Source organism: Cyprinodon tularosa, unplaced genomic scaffold (assembly GCF_016077235.1).
Source record: "Cyprinodon tularosa strain WSP-4 unplaced genomic scaffold, ASM1607723v1 ctg24, whole genome shotgun sequence".
In the NCBI taxonomy this organism is placed as follows: Eukaryota; Metazoa; Chordata; class Actinopteri; order Cyprinodontiformes; family Cyprinodontidae; genus Cyprinodon; species Cyprinodon tularosa.
The window spans coordinates 1,100,597-1,119,652 of NW_024038896.1; the positions used below are offsets into that span (position 1 = coordinate 1,100,597).

At 39.3% G+C, this 19,056-nt stretch overlaps 1 protein-coding gene across 5 annotated transcripts in view; it reads left to right on the forward strand.

Moving 5' to 3' along the window:
* Positions 1-19,056, forward strand: part of LOC119785060 (disheveled-associated activator of morphogenesis 1-like) — a 76,188-nt gene that overhangs the window by 10,697 nt on the left and 46,435 nt on the right. For 2 of the 5 annotated variants that reach the window (XM_038287453.1, XM_038287448.1), the window contains exon 1: positions 14,966-15,348. The exons of 1 other annotated variant lie outside the window; for it this stretch is intronic. The gene's annotated coding sequence lies outside the window, so the exon portion shown is untranslated. Of the gene's footprint in view, positions 1-14,965; positions 15,349-19,056 lie in introns of those variants that run through there. 2 more of the 5 variants (XM_038287449.1, XM_038287451.1) reach the window with 2 other exon arrangements.

Below are 19,056 nucleotides of genomic sequence, written 5' to 3' on the forward strand. Positions count from 1 at the left end.
TGGGTTCCAGTATTTTGCTTGACAGCATATTCAATCAGTTCAGGCTGCTACTTGAAATTCTGGTAATGGCAGCTCAATTACTGAAAGCTGACGCGTGTTCAACATTTCAAAGGGAGGAATTATACCACACACAACAATCCACCTTCATTATGTTCAGTTTAACTATTAGATCCTTTAACCAAATAACATGTTATCATGTTAAGATTTTTACACTTAGAATTGGTCTCAGAAGGTAGCTGAGTTGAACTCTTGGAGCTGCTTACAGCGCAGTTTTTTTTTTTTTTTTACCTTTTTGATCTAGAGATGAGATTTGGATCCAAATGTGAGCCTTCAGGGTGCATAAATCAAAACAACATGCGGATTTTCAAATTATGCCATGAATAACTTTTATTTTCTTTTATTGTTTCCTTTGACAGAATTAGGTCTGACGCCAACACGTGCCTTCTCTATACACAGCTAACCGAGTGTAACTGGCTCTGATAAGCAGACGGATATCGTATTTAAGAAAAACAGCCTGTGCCAGACCATGGTATGCTTCAAATTGTTGCCGCACCCTGCAGAAAGTTAGGCTCATGTTCTATCTTGTAGTTGACTTATAAGAGCAAGGCATGGAAAAAAATATGTTTAGACTATGTCCTGCATCCTGCCTGTAGTCAGGACTATTGATTCAATAAGCCTCTGGATCATTTGGACTCAACTGTCAATAGAAATCAGTCATGGCTCCTGTCTGGGAGATAACATTTGGTAGAAATGGATGTTTTCAATGACTATTCCTTTCTTTTGCTCACTGCTGACTTGCTGTATTATATTTGCTAGGTAATTTAATTTTCTTTAACAACCACTAATGGCAGTCATGCTCACTTTAAACCAATTAGAAGAATTGGTAATTGTTTTTTAAAGCTGCCTTTGTTAGGCAGAAGGTTGGCTGTTACCAACTGTCTGAACTCATCCCTCACTTTTAACCTTAAACTTCTGTCTTCATTCTGCTTGAAACATTGACAGCTACTATATATTATCTATTTCTGTGAATTTGTCCACCCTGAACTTCAGATGCTTTCTTTGACTTCATGCTGCTGCTTAACAAAACAGGTTCCCACAGTGCATCATATCTGCGTGGTTTGCATTTTTGGGAGTAATTATAAAAGCAGCAGCTTAGTCTGACAACAATAGCTACGTCAGCAGCACTACACTCCTTATGAGTCATTGTTACAAGGTGTTTTTTTCTGTTTGTTTGTTTCTATGAGAGTTTTGTAAAAAAAAAAAAGTATTTTCCCTCTTACAGATGTCATATCTTTTTTGCTTTTATTTCACAATAAACTTTCCAGATCACCAAATTAATTTTGATACCAGATGACCTAAATGCTAATTGCAGTTTTTTTTAGATTAGTTTTGGCCCAGACTTTGCAGATTACTTTATTGTAGCCACGCTGGAGATTTTCTTTGGGTGTTGACGGCCTGTTTAATGTCATGGCTTAAAAAAACAAAACTATTTGGTTTTGTGAGCCATTCAGGGCATGGCTTTCTGGTTTACTTTGGATCATTGACCTGCTGCTTAGCTTTAGCTGAGAGCCATGAACTGAAGGTCATACTTTCTCCTTCAGGGTTTTTTAGCTGAGATGCAGTATTCATGGTTCCATTGATTACGGGAGAACATCTAGGTCCTGAAACAGCAGAGCAGCTCCAAACCGTTACACCACCGCCATCATGTTTGATTTCCAGGGTGTTTTTTTTTTTCCAGTTTATGATGAGAACATTTATCACTGACTGACATTGTTGGTTTTATGTCTAATAGTTATTTCTATAACATTATAATGGAGGAATTTTATAAAAAAAAAAAAAAATGTCCTAAGTTTGTACAGGCTCCTGTTGTGGGCCTTCTTGCCAGTCTCTCACAGACTTTTATTTTGTTGCTATGAATATTGAATAGGGATGCTCTGATCCATTTTCTTTACGATCCAAACAGATGCTGATACCTAGGCTGGGTGTATGAGCAGATATCCGATACCGATCCGATTCAACTGTTAAATGAACGAATCATACATTTTGCCATGTAAGTGAAGGCTTTAGCCTTGACATAATAACATTGTTAAAGCTACAGTGTGTAATTTTCAGCGACATCTAACGTCCAGACTGCAGACCGCAGCAACATGAACATCCCCCCCCCCACCGCTTCTCCCCCCCAACAGTACGGCGAGCGTTACGGGACAAAATGTCTTCCATGACGTCCGCATCACCTACCTTCTCAAGTGATGAGGTTTGTTTACATAGATCATTTTAATACTGCCATCTATTGTTCAGTACCGTCTCAGTTCATCTCTCTCGACTTGCCGTAGTTACTTTCGAGCGTAATGGGCGATCTCGCAATCGCTAGTTTGTTGGCTCTGCGCTGCCGTAGCGCAAAGATGTCTGCCTCCATGGCTGCGAGACCCGCTCCTATGTAATTATAAATAACGAATTCTAAGGCAACGCAAATATTAAGGTTAAGAGGCTGAGCTCGTAGATGATGATAAATAACATAGTTATGTATAATATATTACATTTCTGACTGTATATTCCTGTAATTATTATACACTGTAGCTTTAAATAGAGGTAGCCATTTAACACAGATATAAATGCACTTTATTTATTAGCAAATAAGCAGTAAAAAAAAAGATTGTAATTCAATGTAAAGTGCACTGGATTGGATATCCAATATTAAATCACTTATGTCTGATCCAGCTAATTAGTTGATTTCGGAGCCGAGATCCAGTCCAGGTTTTGGATTGGTGCATCTTTTAATATCGAACTTACCGTATTATCCGGACTATAAGCCACAACTTTTTTTCCCCATGCTTTGAACCATGCAGAAGAAGATGCGGCTTTTCTGTGGAGTTTTCCTAACCACCAGAAGAGAAAGTCAAAGTTGGAAATGAAAAAAAAGGGTCTTATTTTCATTTAGCGCAACTACCGGTAGCTAGCAGTAGGCACTGTGGAGAACAAGGCCATTTCTCAATATGTGTACTTGTGCGTTCTAATGTGCCCGTGTACTCGTGAAACGTCATCAACCTCAGCCCTAGTACTGTTTCAATTCACAAGAACAGCAGACCGAGAACGGACAAAGTCCCCGGATGTTGTTCTCGCTCCTCCCTATTTACCCAGCATGCATCAGAGCAGACTTGTCCGTCCTTGAGGTTGACAGCTGTCCCAGCATGCTCTGCGGCAGCAGCAGCTTTAAATGGAGCGTTCCATTGAAAGTTAAAAGTTCTCTTTTCTGTTTCTGTTGTTCAATAAAAGTATGTTTTAAGATCATTTGAGGTGAGAATATTATACTCTAAAGCATCACTATATGGTCCATTTACCGATTTAATGTGTAAGGTGAGGGAGAGGTCCGCGGCAACCAGCGGGCCTCCGAGGCTAACGGCAGCCAGGGCTAACCACAGCCGTCTGCAGCAGCCCTCTCTCGGCTTATGTGAAGAACCGCTGGCTCTGATGGCGATTTTTTGTGTTATTTGGCAAACTGTTAATTTGATTTGTGTTTATTATTATTCCTCCACTAAATAAAAAAAAATTAATAATTTGTTAATTGATTATTCTGTTTATTATTTTTTCAATTAATCTATTAATAATGAGATAGTCGAAGGTTCCTTAAAGACGATTCTTTTACTAAATTAAACCAAAACATCCACTTGAGTTCTGGATAGAACATATTGACAGATGAAAATGTTGTTTTTTTTTATCTTAAATGCAAAATGTTCATATATTTTTTTTTACAATTTTGATATAATTACTGCTCTAAATAGATTGCTCTTTCAGCTAAAGGCATGTTTTACAGTCTCTATACTACAGGTAACCATTAATTAATTAATTACTCAAATAAGTTGACGATTATATCAATAATTGATAAATCACAATTAATAAGATTGATTGTTTCAGCCCTAGTTGGTTTTCATGGCTTTTGCTTTATGTAAATGAAATCATCATTTATAAATTTGGTTTTCTACTCTGTCAGGATATCTTTTTGTCTTATTATCATTAAAGCATTTAAGTATAACAGAAATTCCAAAACAGAAGAAAGCCGTAATGGGTTAATACTTTCCACTCCACCCTTATCCAGTTCTAAAAACTTTGGAAGGTCTGAGTTCATTGTACAGCCGTACAAATAGCCATCTAAAAAGTATAATATTTTAGCAAACATTAGTTTGAACATTAGGCATTTAATAAATGCATTATATATGTCATCAGTCCAAGTAAGCTGCTCTGAGCCCAGAGTTGTTTGTTCGTAACGTTTACATTTAGCAGCTGATTGCTGAGATGCAGCCGGGCAGAAGCTGCCAAGTCAATCCTGTTAAACACCAGGTGTCCTTGTTAAACTCCCCCAAACATCTTTTTTTTTTTCTGCTGTGCTTGTTTTGGTAAGTTTTCCTTTGCAATTCTTAGTGTTAGTGTTTCATCGTGTTGCCCGCATTGTTTTCTTGTTCTGAGATTATGACAGCAGATAAGCAGCTTGTATTCCACACGCCTTGCGTTACTCTGTATGACAGCTTTGTTTCACACAGGACTTTGCTGCTGTTGTGAATCCAGCTGGCCAACAGCCAGTTTCACACCGAGTAAGATAAGGCTCAGACTATTTTCACTTAGATCTAGCAAGGCGGATGAACTCTCCAAGCACCTATGTGTGTCAGTATCTAATAGCCACCAAATACTTAAAGCTACCTTCACCCTCAGAGCAGACTGAGCACTGATTGGATTATGTTGGATTACCTCTATATGATTTGTTTGCATGTATCCTAGCTCCTCTGCAATACATATTTTATGGTTGTGTATTTGTGAAAGCCTTGACCAGTAGTTTCTCACTGCTGGCCTACATCTGGAGAGATCAGCAAAGTTAAGCTCCTGCCTTTTAACCCCCATACTTTGTCAATCTGCCACAAGCTGCTTCTCTGCACCTGCTTAATGCCGTCAAATTTCTCTGCCAGAGCCTTCCACTTGTTTTAGAAAGCTACTAATAAAAAGAAAAAAAACACCAGCTTTTCTTGAGATACAACTTTTATGTTAATTTTAGATTGAAATTATTTCTGTTTTGGGGGGATTTCTATAAGATATTTGCAAATACACATTTTCCAACTGAATATCAACCAAATCAAGACTCAACCATTGAGTCTTGTTTTGGTCTTGGCATTTACAAGCTTCTACTAACAAACCAGACAGGCACCACCAGCTACAGTCCCTCCACGATTTTAATACATCAATGGTGATTTATAAACTATACATTTGTAGCTCTGGATGCATATTTAGCGTGCATCAACCTCCACCCAAGCAGGCTTTTTGTTAGGAATGTTTCATAGGGTGTATACCTTGGTGTATAACATATTTAGGCTTTGTGTGTCGTAAATCTTTAAATTTAAACTCTCTAAAACCCTATTTCCAGCTTTTTGAGTTGGAATGCTGCTAACTTTTTTTCTTTGTTAAAACACTACTTTTGTCCTGATTATGGAAAGTATGTGTGCTTGACTAGTGGTGGAAATTTCATATGGAAGACATGAGGTCAATTTCAGGTTCAGTATTATGTTTCATAGGTTAATTCAAACAATCATAAAGTGTAACTTAAAATTTCTGCTAAAGGTGAAGCTTAGTTGTTACATATACCGTATTTTCACGACCATAAGGCGCACCGGACTAAAAGGCGCACTCTCAGTTGTGTCCCATTTCTGTATTTAACACACACATAAGGCGCACCGGACTATAGGGCGCGTTTTTTATATACAGGTACAAGTCCTCTACTACCTTTAAATACCTCTACTGCGTATTTAAAAATACAGCGGGGGCAAAACTGAGTATGACTGAGCTTTATTCATGTATTTATTACAAAGTATTAATCAAACCTGGCAGCTGGCCGTGAGACAGAGACATCGCAGATGACACAGCGCTGTGATCACTCCTAAATTAACTTAAAATCCTGAAACCTGCCGACAGAATATGTTCGCTTTTATTACCGGTATCCTGGTGCCTGCAGTTTAAATTATTTAGATGAAAAACACCTGCCAGCAGCCGCGGTGAACCCCAGGCTGCCCAGCCTACAGGCTGCTGATGAAGAGATTTCTGCTGTCGGTGCAGCGCTGGTATGTGGGGGTCTGAGCGCCTCCGACAGAAATAGATAATCTGGATGAACTGACTGCAATTATTAAGTTTTCAGGTGGACTTTCTCACTTAAAAACATATTAAAACTACTTTATTCCCACTGATCACAGCAAATATAGCTGCAAGATTTAGATTATTTAGATGAAAAAACACCTGCCAGCCACCGCGATGAAGAGGAGGAGACGCGCCGGGGATGCTGTTGAATTAAGTTTTCAGGGAGAAAAATACAGCGGGAGCAAAACTGAGTATGATTGTGCTTTATTCATGTATTTATTACAAAGTATTAATCAAACCCATCAAAGTCATCATCCTCTGTTTCTGAATTAAACAGCTGCGCTGAATCAGACATGCCAGTTTCCCCATCTGCGCTGTCAGAGTCACTTTCCGTGCAGCGCAGCTCCTCAGAAATAATGCCTGCTTTTGCGAAAGCTTGAACAACAGAGCCAGCAGACACTTTAGTCCAAGCATCTACAATCCATCCGCAAACTGTGGCGTAATCTGCCCGGCGCTGCCTTCTTATCCTGAAACTGTGGTCTCCGTCTGTCATCCATTGCTCCCACGCCGCTTGCAGCCTTACTGTGAACGGCTGCTTCACACCGATGTCGAGCGGTTGAAGCTCCTTTGTCAGACCCCGGGATAACGGCGAGCACAGCGTTCATTTGATTCACCTTTTTTTCACATCGGCTGTGAGATGGGCACGCAGCGATGGTGATGCGTGGAAAAAACCACCTAGTCTTCTCACATACACCTGTCTCAGCCACGCATCCACCGAGCCTTTTCATTTGCGTTAATATCATATGTCATCAGAGCGCTGTCTGTCTCGCTGGCAGCTCCCAGATCAGCTTCTCTGATTGGTTGATGCGGCGCGTCCAGCAGCAAAACCTCCATTTTTCCATCTCGAGCAGCAGAAGCGCGGCGCTTCAGATGCTTAAACGCTCCCGACGTGCTGCACCAAAATGCGCTGTGGGACCTTTTGCTGCACCTATACGCGCGTCAACCATTGACTTTGCATGTAAACTCGCTGCTTCTGCTGCACCTGCTGGGTCCGGTTCACACCGATGTTGAGCAGCGTTAATTTGTTTCCCCATGTTTTTCACATCAGCTGTGAGATGGGCACGCATGGAGTTACATATTAACAGCGATGGTGAGGGGTGGAAAAAAAACACCTGGTCTCCTTACATTCAGCCACTCTTTCATCATCTCCTCAATGAGGTGGTCTCAAAAGTCGCAGTTACAACACACATAAGGCGCACCGCACCATAGGGCGCACCGCACATTTTGAGGGGAAAAAAAGACGTTTAAGTGCGCCTTATAGTCGTGAAAATACGGTACATCAATCTGAACAAGGAGAAAGTGCCAGGACTCCTTTTATTCCCGTGTATCTACTTTGTTAGGAATACAGCTGACATTAAACTTATTCTGAAACTTGATTGTCACATTTACATGTATCTTAGTATTTTGTAAATGTAAGCTGATGTGTTGCACAAGCAGGTGTGTTACGCAGAAGGGCAGTTATACCAGTTGTAAATGTCCAAAGATCAAAATAAGCGCACCATTATCCTCAAACATTAATTGATCCATTGGAAATTAAGACTCCATTTCTCTCAAAGAACCTTGAAACAAATCAAAGCATCTGTTTGACGTGCTGCGGATTTGGTACCGATCGCACCCCCCTCCCTAGTTGTCATTACGGTTTTCCCCTGCAACGCTTATGGGATAGGCAGCTAACTGGGGCTACAAAAGCAGCATCAGAAGAGTCTCCTTTTAAGGAGCCTGTGGTGTGGAAAAAAAACAGGACACAATGCTTTTAGGTTTTGTGGATGTATATTAGGTGATTGAATAAAAACAGAGAATTACAGCAACACGATGAGACACAAGAGAATTGACTCAAAACAATTTAATTTCAAAATCATAAAGTCCATAGTCCAAGTCTAGCTCGCCATCTTCAGATCCAGATGTGGATCTGATCCGAATGGGGAAAAGAAAAACCCGCCCTAAAAAGTCAAAAACCCATTAAGTTTTTTTTCAAAAACAATTAAATGCAAATATAATACAAAGGAAACAATTATAAATTTAAGCATTTAATTTATGCATACTAAATGCAAATGCAATAATTATATTTCAATCGGGTTAAATTAACCATAATTCAAAGTAAAACAGAAAAAGTATAATATTTCAAGCTTAATCAGTTTAAACTTAAAGTGCACTTTCAAAATATCAATCAAGAAAAATGAAACAAATTGTCAAATACTCAAGCAGAGGGAGAGAAAGGAAAAAATGTAATAAATATACATATTGCGCAATAACAACTTATGTGTAGCTACACTGTTCAGATCAATCTTTTAAGTACTGCTTCGGAATCAAGGTAAACTTGTCACATAGGCACAAAATTCCGCAAGCAAGTTACCTTTTCAAAGAGAGTGTGGTGTACTTGCAGAATCCCAGCGACGGTCCAAGTAAACGATGCCAATGATTTTAATAAAACAACGCTCAAATGATCAAGCAAGCAAAGAAAAATAATACTGTATTAAATAAGCTCACTCAGCAATAAAATCAATAGAGTTAAAGATTTCAGATGAATATGTGGAGAAGACACCAGCAGCAAGCCACAATCACAGTGGAAACAGGTGGGGATCCTTAACTGCATGCTTGAGGCGGGGCTTCAAAGAAGCTAACTAATTTGGGAAACACAGGAAGTGACCTGAAAAAATAAAAGTCTCTGACTAATTGTGGGTTACACCCCCATTCCACAACAGTATTATCCCAATGAACGAAAAAAAAAAAAAAATTCAAAATAATCCTATAGTTATCAGGCATTCAATGAGTTTCTTACCTGCTTGCAAACAGTGCAGCATGCTTGTTCCGTAAATAAAGTTGTATGTAGGGACACTAGATATTCCACTATATTCCAGGAGAAAAAAATCAGGGCGTACCAAAGCCGTACATCCCAAACGCACACCTGTACGCATTGCTAGCTAAAAGCCACTTTCAAGTCTCATCAGGATTCCCCTGTATCTCTGTCCAAATTCCCTTTCCCTGCTGTAGTAAAACATCCTCATGTTTGACATGTAGGCCAGGAAGTTACTTCTTCAATATGTATGTCCAATATGGATTTGACACAAATTTAAATACAGACACCATTCCAACAGCTAGATATATTCCTTAATGTATACATATCTGGTTATATAAAATCAATGTTTTCTGTGATATTTTGGTTTCAAGCTTCAACCTTTCCAGTAAAATCAGCCAAACCATTACAACTGTACAGGGCCATGGCATTTGTAGTTATAGTTTAATAATTCCTATTAATTTAAAGAGTGACATGTATTAGTTTATGACAAGACCAACAAAAGCATTAGAACTACTTCTATATAAGTTCTTTTGGACTTTATATTCACTTTTACTTTATACTTTACTTTTTACTTTGTATCACATCTTTTTTACATTAAGAGAATATATCCACACAAGCTCAGTGAAATAACAGTGACAGTATAATTATGGATACTTTAGCCATGATGTCTAAATTGAAAACACTCCTCCCTGCCATTAATATCATTTCCTTAACACATCTTGCCATGTCAGCTGAATGCATTCTGAAACATATTTATTTACTTTCTTGGCTGTTTTGTCTCACAGCCCTGCTCTCTGTTTTATTTATTTATTTTTTTTCTGACTGTCTCGCCCATAAAGTGTCATTATCAGATGTTGAACTACCTTTTCTTGTGTACACATGCTTGGATGATCTTTAGTGTATGCAGGGCGCTGTGTGGGCCTTCTGGGATGGACCTGATTCAGGGTAATTACATGCTTTCTAAAGGGTGGGTAAAGACCAGAGGGACCCTCTCCAATGCTGGTATTTAATTTGTCAATGATGGGGTCTCCTTCAAGGGAAGGGCTGCATGGTTAGAATTTATAGATACAGCCCCACCCTTGCACAAATGGATCCTCTCCAGTGCTTTTACCATTCACAGTATGCGTCCCTGGCTTTGCAAATAGAGGAGCTTTATTTCAAATGTATTTATTTGGGAGAATTAGTTCAAATTTATATGCAATAGATAAACATTAGTTATGTTTATTTTCATTGTACTTGAACCACATCTCCAACATTAGGGGTTCCTATGTTATGAAAAAGTCTAGTAAGAATTTTTGACAAGTATTGAAATTATGGTTAGTAAGAAATACTTGTAATCGAACCATCTATCCAGGTAGATAACATATCAAGTCTGCTGAGAGTTCACGGTTAACTTTTGTATTTATTCTTTTTAAAATAGGTTAAAAATGAGAGTGTAACCTTTAGTTTTGTTTTTGTTTGAAATTCTGACTTGAAAATGTGTTGGAGCAATGAGGAAAACCATTAATCACTGTAAAAAAAATACTGTAAGACTTTTTCAAAAAATTAAACTATCATAAATACGTTTCTTCTAGGGTAAGGATTAGTTTCTCACATTTGAGTAGAAATTCAAGCAGTTTTCATCCGTCAGCAGCTTTAAGCTCTGATTTTATTTAATTTATCTAAGGCATGGGGCGCCCCAAAGGCAATGATAAGATCTGTTTTTGTCTCTCCTGAGCTGCTTCTCCCCTTTCTAGAATCTCTTCAAATAACAAATGGCTCGTCTTCAGTCATTACCACAAATCTAACTAATGCCTCAAGCTGTAACATGGAGGTTACCATGTTTTATGTCAATCAATCTAAATGGCTTTCTCTCCAGCTCCTAAAAGATGTAAAATAATATGCTGCCCCCTTTAAAAACTGGGGTGGGAAATATTCAGAGTTGTTGATGTTTGACTTTATTTTTTCTATCAAGAATAAAACTGATGATGTCAGCTGGTTTGCTCTGATATGCTTCTGTTGTTTTAACCTCATATTAATAAAGTGCACAAGTGTAGGATAATATTAGCAGTCGTGAAAACTGTCATCATGCTCGGTGTGTGTCCATCTGCTGGTGCACCAGGTGAGCATAAGGTCAACAAAACATCAGTGGTGGCGCTTTACTAACAGAGGAGAAACATCCCACCAGAACAGAAGTCCTCCATGGGAACAGGTCCTGTCTGTTATTCCAGCTGCATGCCATTCTTTTCAGAGGCAGCTGTCCAGGACTGTACGGCTTCCACTGTTATCCATTCATGACTGCACTAGCACAGCTCGCCAATGATGTCTGTTATAACAGCATAGTGGAGGTAATCTGTTTCACACAGACCTGGGTCTGTGTTTCAAAGCTCCAAACTTAAACAGGAAAAGTTTCAGCGTTTCTCAGTGGATGATGAATAGTATCAGCCAGATTCAATGTGGGACTTGGAAATGCTTCAGAAGGCTTGAAGATGAAGGCAGCTTTACAAGCTGGCATCTCTAAGTGGTGAGGAAATGCAGCTGTTATAAGATTGAACTTTTAACAATCTGGAAACTTGAAAAGTAACTTTGCCAACTAATCCAGTATGTCATCTGGTATTTCTTCATTAAATAAAAATACAAAAAAAAGCATTTTAAAGAAGAACATAAAGCAAGTTAAAGTTGCAGTAGAATGATGATGCAACACATGGAGAAATAAACTGGCATCAATTCAGCTAAGAAAGCAATGATGGCAAAGTCCAATTTGATTGCAGTAGCTTGAAGACCTAAGAGATCAGCACCCTAGTTGGGGATTTTTGTAGCACACTATGGCTGGCTTGTTTTTCATCCTAGTGGTGAATGTCTCTTTTTAATAATATTGTAAGTGAAAACCTTTTAATTCTGATAGTGTTCAAGTAGCTACAGTAACTTCTGCTCCGGTTTGGCGTAGCTTTGCCACTTGGATGCACATAATTGAAGGCCCTTGTCTAGCAACAACTATGTTACCTGAAAACCGTATATACTGATGGCTGTGGAATTAAAGTAGGGCTGCATCTGGAAGTCTTGCGCTCTTTTCTTCTTGAGTAATGTAGCTGTCAAAAGATGATACTGTGAACAAAGATGGCCCTTAAACTCTACAACGGTGCGTTGATTCTGCTTGTCTAATGGAGGGATCAGTTCTGCTTTCACACAGATTTTTAGACTGAACCCAAAAAGAAATATGATGCAGTTGCAACAGAACATTTTGGGGGCAACATGCACCACTGGAGGAAAGAAAAGCATGAAGGAAGTCTGTTTCATGGGGTTTCTGTTGCTTCTTTGGTGTTTAGGTGCAGATATTAAACCTTCATTCTTCATCCCTCAATCTACCCCCCCTTAGTCTTTTTTTTTAAATACCTTTAAAGCAAGCTCTCAATGTTTTTCCCCTTTTCAAAGGTTTGTTGTGGGAACAGTCCCAGTCTGCCTAAAGTTTGTTTAATCACAGGAAGATTTTGATTGAAGCTAGTGTGGCAGCTGGAATTGTAACTCCTTTAGCTCAGACATAGAGCAAAAATCTGTGTTTCCATCAACCTTTTTTTTCCCTTTGTGCATTATTAAGTGTAGCATTAGGCGTGGTTGATGGAAACGGTAACATTTGAATAAACTCACTAAGTTTTGACGATCATTTGAGGTGATTTTTGATTTTTGCAAAAAAAAAAAAAGCATAAATGTAATATAGAAAGAGGAGATAGAAAAATATTTTTTTTAATAAGTTCTGAAGTTGAAAATTTTTGCATCACAAGAATAATCAGCTTTTTCGGCAGGCTGCCACATGCAGCAGTAGAATCACTCTTCTCTCTTTATGTCTCTAGCAGTGGCAATTTCTCATTGAATACTAGGAAGGCTAAACCCCTCCCCTGTCAAATTTTTTAAAAATATTGGTAAAATATGAATATGTGAAAATATGTGCTAAAATGTGCCTGATTTCATGAGTATACTAATATAATAATAATAATTTAACTATTAATCTCACACTAGATAAATTCACCCCTGCATTTAACCCCATCCCCTTGGGAGCAGTGGGCTGCCACTGTGCGGCACCCGGGGAGCAGTGTGGGGTTAAGGGTCTTGCTCAGGGACACAGAGTGCATTCTGTGGGTATCGAAACGGGTACTTGCACCTTCTCAGAGCACAAGCGCCTTGCACTAAACAATAGGCCAACACTCTCCCCATTAATGCTGCGCATTAATCAGCTGTTGAGCCCGCGGTGGGGACACAATCTCCCCACCGCTCAGGTTTGTTCAGTCTCTATGAGAAAATTCTGTTGAGGTTTGAGCATCGGTCTATTCAGGAAAGCAGCGAGAAAGTAGAGCACTCTCTGGATAAGACTTTAAAATACACCACTTCCAGTGAGGCTAAACCTTTTAGGGGGTCTTTGGCACGGGCGGTTGGTGAAGCTGTCTGCTCGATGCTGACTGGAGAAGATACTTAAGGATTTTTGGCTGTCAGTGGCCAGACAGTGGGGAGGTTTTCCTCATGAGTTGAGAGGGAAAAGTGATAAAAGCAGTCGTTATTACCCAAATTCTTTCTGTGGTTTCTGGAGTTTATTATCCGGAGTTCTTCACAACAGCTATTTTCACCAGTTGTGTTTTATGTGTTTCAACATTTGTTGAAGCAATACATGACATTTCAATTTAATTAACACCATTAAGCCTCCCCTGTTTCAGAGAGCAGCAGCCATCACTGTTATCTGATGTTAACCATCACTAATCCTAGCTAACATAATAAAGTCTGGCTCAATTACTACACATGTATAAAACCTCTGTGTTCCACTGATCTTTGGTCTATGCTAGCTTGTTGATTCTATTTCCGGTTCACTACATCAAAGCATAGCATCAAAGTATGGCTCAATAATGCCCTCTAAGGCAAGGAAGTGTGTCTAATTCGCATTTTTTTTTCTACAATTTTTTTGTTTTTTAGTTTCCTGAAAATTCCTATCACAGTTAGATGGAATTACTGCTTGTCTGAATCAAATGAATGAAAATATTGAGCAAAAATTGTGACTGCTTCACATAATTATCACAGATAAAGGTGTAGAAATAATATTTTAAAAGAGCTGATTAGGTCTTTTTTTTTCCACATCTCACTCAAATGGTGTTCACATATGGTGTTTTCATTTCTGTAAGAGTTGCTCCAAAAGCTCCTCTTTGTATCAGAAATGTGTGATATTAAAATCGCTTCCTTAAATCAAGGATATGCAGTGAGTTGTTTATGTTGTTTCCAAATTTGTGACGTGTTGTTGCATTTGTGTCCTGCAGCAATGCTTGACTCAACTTTAGGATAAAGCAAATACGTCAATGAATAATGGATGATATAACTTTTGCCAACAGCTGGCAGGAAACATGTAGGACCTGAATCAGGTAGAACACAGCTGTTCCTTTATGAGGACATGTCTGAGTTTCTTTTTACCTTCTTCAGAGATGAAAGATTAATGATAATAGTTAGTGCTAAAGACTCACCCAAACATTCTACTTAAGAAGAAATGTTTAAAAAAGGATTGACATGCCAGAGTGGAAATTTAGTTTCTTGCAGTTGGATACTGGATTTTTATTAGTCAGCAATTAGCTGAAATGCTTGTGTTGTAAAGTATGTGGGAGTGTCGGGAATTGTTTACATAAAAATAGTCTACCATGTGCTCCATGTTTAAAAGGGATTCCAGGTAATCATAAACGTGTTTTTGAAGAATCGGAATATCAAGATAGAGAACAATAGTAACTTTTGTTATTTATTAGAGATTTTTGCTGCTCGTGTCTCGGTTACATTCACATTTCCACTACAGCTTTTACACCTTTGTGCTGTTCTGATTTTGCGGCTTTCCAAACAAGACTTCACTAAACAAGCTTCCCACAGTCCTGTCTAAAAGGTGGGGGAGGGAGGGAGGGAGGGAGGGAGTGGGCTGGGCGGCGGCCACTGCTCGGCTGCATCCTATTAAAACTGGGAGTGTTGAAAAGGGGTGTGGCTTGAAGTCAGTAACATCTGTGCCTGTCCCCTTTGCCCCCTAAGCATTCTGCAGAGAAAGGGAGCGGAGAAGGAGGCTGGGGAGGGAGAAGATCTCCCAAGAAGTTCTCGCTGACCAGCTGGCTGTCTTGCAGGATCTCAAATGGTTTTCTTTAGGGCCGGTTTATTCTACTTGCCCCCTAGATATCACAGAAAGCCATCCCCCTTATAACTTGGATTTTCTTCTTGGCTGTTTTTTTAGGCCACTTCTGGAAAGGTGCTTATTGCCAACAAACAGATGACTTAAAACCTACATGGATTACACACGTTTTATTTATGTCAACCCTGCAGAGAGCTGGATGCTGCAGTGAGCACAGGATATAAAGGGAATGCCCAGAGAAGCAGAGGCAAGCTCTCTGCAGGACAGGGTAAGACGAGCCTTATAAATCTGTCTCTTATACCCTATAATCAAATGAACACAAGGAAAGCGAAGAGAGCTGGAGCTGAAGCCGGCTATCTGCTGAATGGAATGTGAGCATGGACTGCATGTGACCAGTAGATAGTTAGAGGCTATCAGTCCGCAAGGGTCTCTTAGCGGAGTTGTGACTGCTGGTTTGATTTATCTCTCCCCCACCAGAGCGTCAGCTGGATTCCTCTCACCAATACGTAGGTGATTGTGTCATGTCTGTCTAATTGAGAGGTGCTGCTGCAGGGAGCGGTGTTGCCGTAGTAACTGGACAGAGGGGGGAGGATGACACGGCTCTCCCGTTTGAGCCCCGGGCAGATTTCTCGGTGGGAGAGTTGTGCCGTGCATGCAGGGAATGCCCCGTAATGACAAGGCTGCTCTGGTGATGGGATGAGGCGGTGGTAAAAGTATGCGCTCTCTCGTACAGACAGCTTCCTCCTAACAGAATTCTCTCCCATTATCAGTGTAAAGTGAGTGTGGATGAGAGGGAGGGTGGCATACTTTTTTTTTTTTTTCCATGATTGGAGGGGGGTGGTGTAGAAATAATCAGGTCAATGAGAGAGAGAAAGTCACCTTGAGCTGAGACAGGTCCACTCGTCCTCCTCTGTCATTTCCTGCCCCTGCCCACTCTCCTCCGGTTTGCTCCCAGGAGGCTGTGTGTACTCCACATCACATGCATCACAAAGGAACTGACAGCTACTCTTTGTAATTCAGTCGGATTGTGCCGTGCCTTGTAGTGATGAAGCTGGGTTTTTACACTGTAATCCTTAATGGTTATGTTACTTGTTTTTGTCTCCTGAATTAGAGAGACAATCCTATTTTCTTCCTCTATAAGCATCCAAAAGAGATTAAAAAGGAGGGTAATGTGCATTGGAAAGGGGCTTACATTAAATCACCCACCCAGCTTGCACCAGTCCCCCTCTGCTGTGGTTACCATAGCAACTGAGGGGAGGCAGAGATTTTTTTTAAGCTCATCCTGCTTCTCGGGTTATCTTAGGAAATATTACAATACTCCTTATAATATTGTATTGATGATCTGTTGAGTTGCATTTTTTATTTTATTTATGAGGAATAGATTGGTGAGTATTGTTTGACCGTGAGCAGCTGTGCACACAGCAGTGTTTACCTTTCCTACCGCAGAACAAGATAGAGATGTTAGCTGTTGATGGTTTACTTATCTCAGTCCATCAAATTCTGTTATTCATATCTTAGCTCATCAAATGATTTTCTTTTTTTATGGTCAGTTTTGATCTTTCCTGTACTTTGTTGCTTTTCATTACTTCCTTCTTTACTACAAATCCATTTTTCTCTCATAAAAAAAGGGACACTCTTACCAAATATTATGCATCATCGCTGGACACCTAGGAGATATATTGCACTGTTCCACCCACATTTATTGGCACCATAAAAAAAAAAAAAAGCCTTCAAATGAATACATCTTTTATTGCAGCTTCATGTTATCTGGAAAATTTCAAGAAATCCAACCCTTATTTTACTGAAGTGTCTTAATTAAATAAGCACTTGCCACCAGACAGTTTGTATAGAAATATCTTGACTGAAGCAGTTTTAATGTATGATTTGTGAAGCATACCTGTTTTTATGAACTTACTGCTTCCCTTAGCTACAGTCATCATACCATACGAGGTTCTATTTATTTTAACTGCTGTCCAGTAACTGGAAGCACAGACATATCTTCTGACCTCAGTGACGGTAAGAATCCTATATGGAGGGATAAAATAGAAAAATTGAAGGAAATAGCTTCGTCTTGGATTCTCCAAGTCATCATTACCATAAGTTTTTATCGACGCCATTTGCCCTGCTATCATAAATGCAATTATATGGAGCTTGCTAAACACTACTCAAGTAGACATTTTTAAGTTTATCGATATCATTGCGATCAGTAACACTGGATAAATGTTTATTACAATGCAATGGCTGTTTTGTTTGGTCGTGTGACAGTAATTGTGATGCAGCTTGGGATTATGGGTGTTTAGCAGAAAGGCAATGTCAGCTTTCTAGTTGGTTTGTCATGGGGTGTGTACGAGCATCCGCCCTAACTCCTACTTAGAGAACCATATATGCCGAATGTCTAGTGGATGAGAAAGTAGTGGATTCAAAACTTCCCACAATGCACCTTGAAAAGTAGGATACATCCATGGTCACTAGAAGAGCAGATATATCCTAGAATGCTTTGCAAGGAGAGCATTCATGGGATTTGTTTAGGGGAGCCGAAGTCATGAGACCAACCAGGAGCAAAAAGTAGGAATAATTTGTCAGAACGGTCAAGCAGGGCATACATGGTAGCATTTTTTGCTCTTTTCAGGCCCATTCTTCAGTCGTGCAAGAACATGTTTGAAATCAAGTTCGCATCAGAACATCGGGCCGCAGTGTGAGAACATACATTGTGAGCTGTGAACTTTTAAACCCTTCGGTTTCGTCGTACAGTTTAGACTGTAGCTGTGTGCAACAATGAAAAATATCACAAAGTGTATGCCCGGCTTCAGTTAGCAGAGAGAACTATAAAGTCCAATATATAGTCCCAGCTCTATATATTGATTAAGGGGTTAGGGCGGATGTTCAGACACAGCCACAGTGTTCAAAGAGTAGAAAAATATATATCGGTTAACGGCCATAATGAGAATGTTAGCATCGGATATTGATATATCGGCCCAGATTTTCAAATTCGTGCATTCCTCATGAGATTGAGCTTCCCAGCAACAAACACTGCAGGTATGTTTGAAGTGCATCTTATAGTAAATATGTGGGAGAGCACTGCCATTTAAAGACTCAGTAACCGTATAAAAATCAATAGCATCTGGACTCTTTAAAATACCAGCATCTCTTAAATACAAATTTTGTGCCATCTACACTGTGAACCTTAAAGTGCCTTGAGATGACATGTGTTGTGTATTGGCACTTTATAAATAAACTGAATTGAATTGAATCGACCAGGAAACTTAAAACCCCTTGCCCACTTTTAACAGATAATGATCCAATACACTAAATTCCCAGGGATGTGATTTAGTCGGCACAAATGGCCTAAAACCTATAGAAAATCAGTAGAAAGCAAGAGCAAATCAGGACCCCCAACTTAAAATTCTAGAAAAAATTTGTAAAGAGAAATTGCCTCCCTATAAGGAATAACCTTATGAAATGTCATACATGATTACATTGTGTGAAAAGTAGCAAAAGAGGGCTGTACAATCAGAGTGGTGAAGGTACTGGTTTATCTGGAGACCTTAATTAGAATAGAAATACGTGCAGTAAAAAAAAAAAAAGAAAAATTCTACAGATTCTCATTTGAGAAATTAAAAGCAATGTCTATTGGTTCATAGCACGTTGTTTTGTTTGCGTCTCTATAAATAAACCGTCGTTTTTTTTTTGTTTTTTTTTATTATGTCAAACTTAAACTTAAAATAGCACCCAGATAACAAAGTTAAGAACTCTTTTTCAAGTACTTTCCTTCTATGCCCCAAATCTAACCTCTGCTTGAAGGTTTGACCTGTGGAAGAATGCTAACATTGGTTGTGGTGGTGGGGGCAGATGGGTGGGAATTGGAGATTCTCTCTGCAGAACTAGTTTGTCAGCCTTGTCTTAAAAAAAAAAAAAAAAAGCAACAACCTTTTAACCTGCTTTTTAATTTCTATCCTCCCTTCAGTTTGCACCCCCA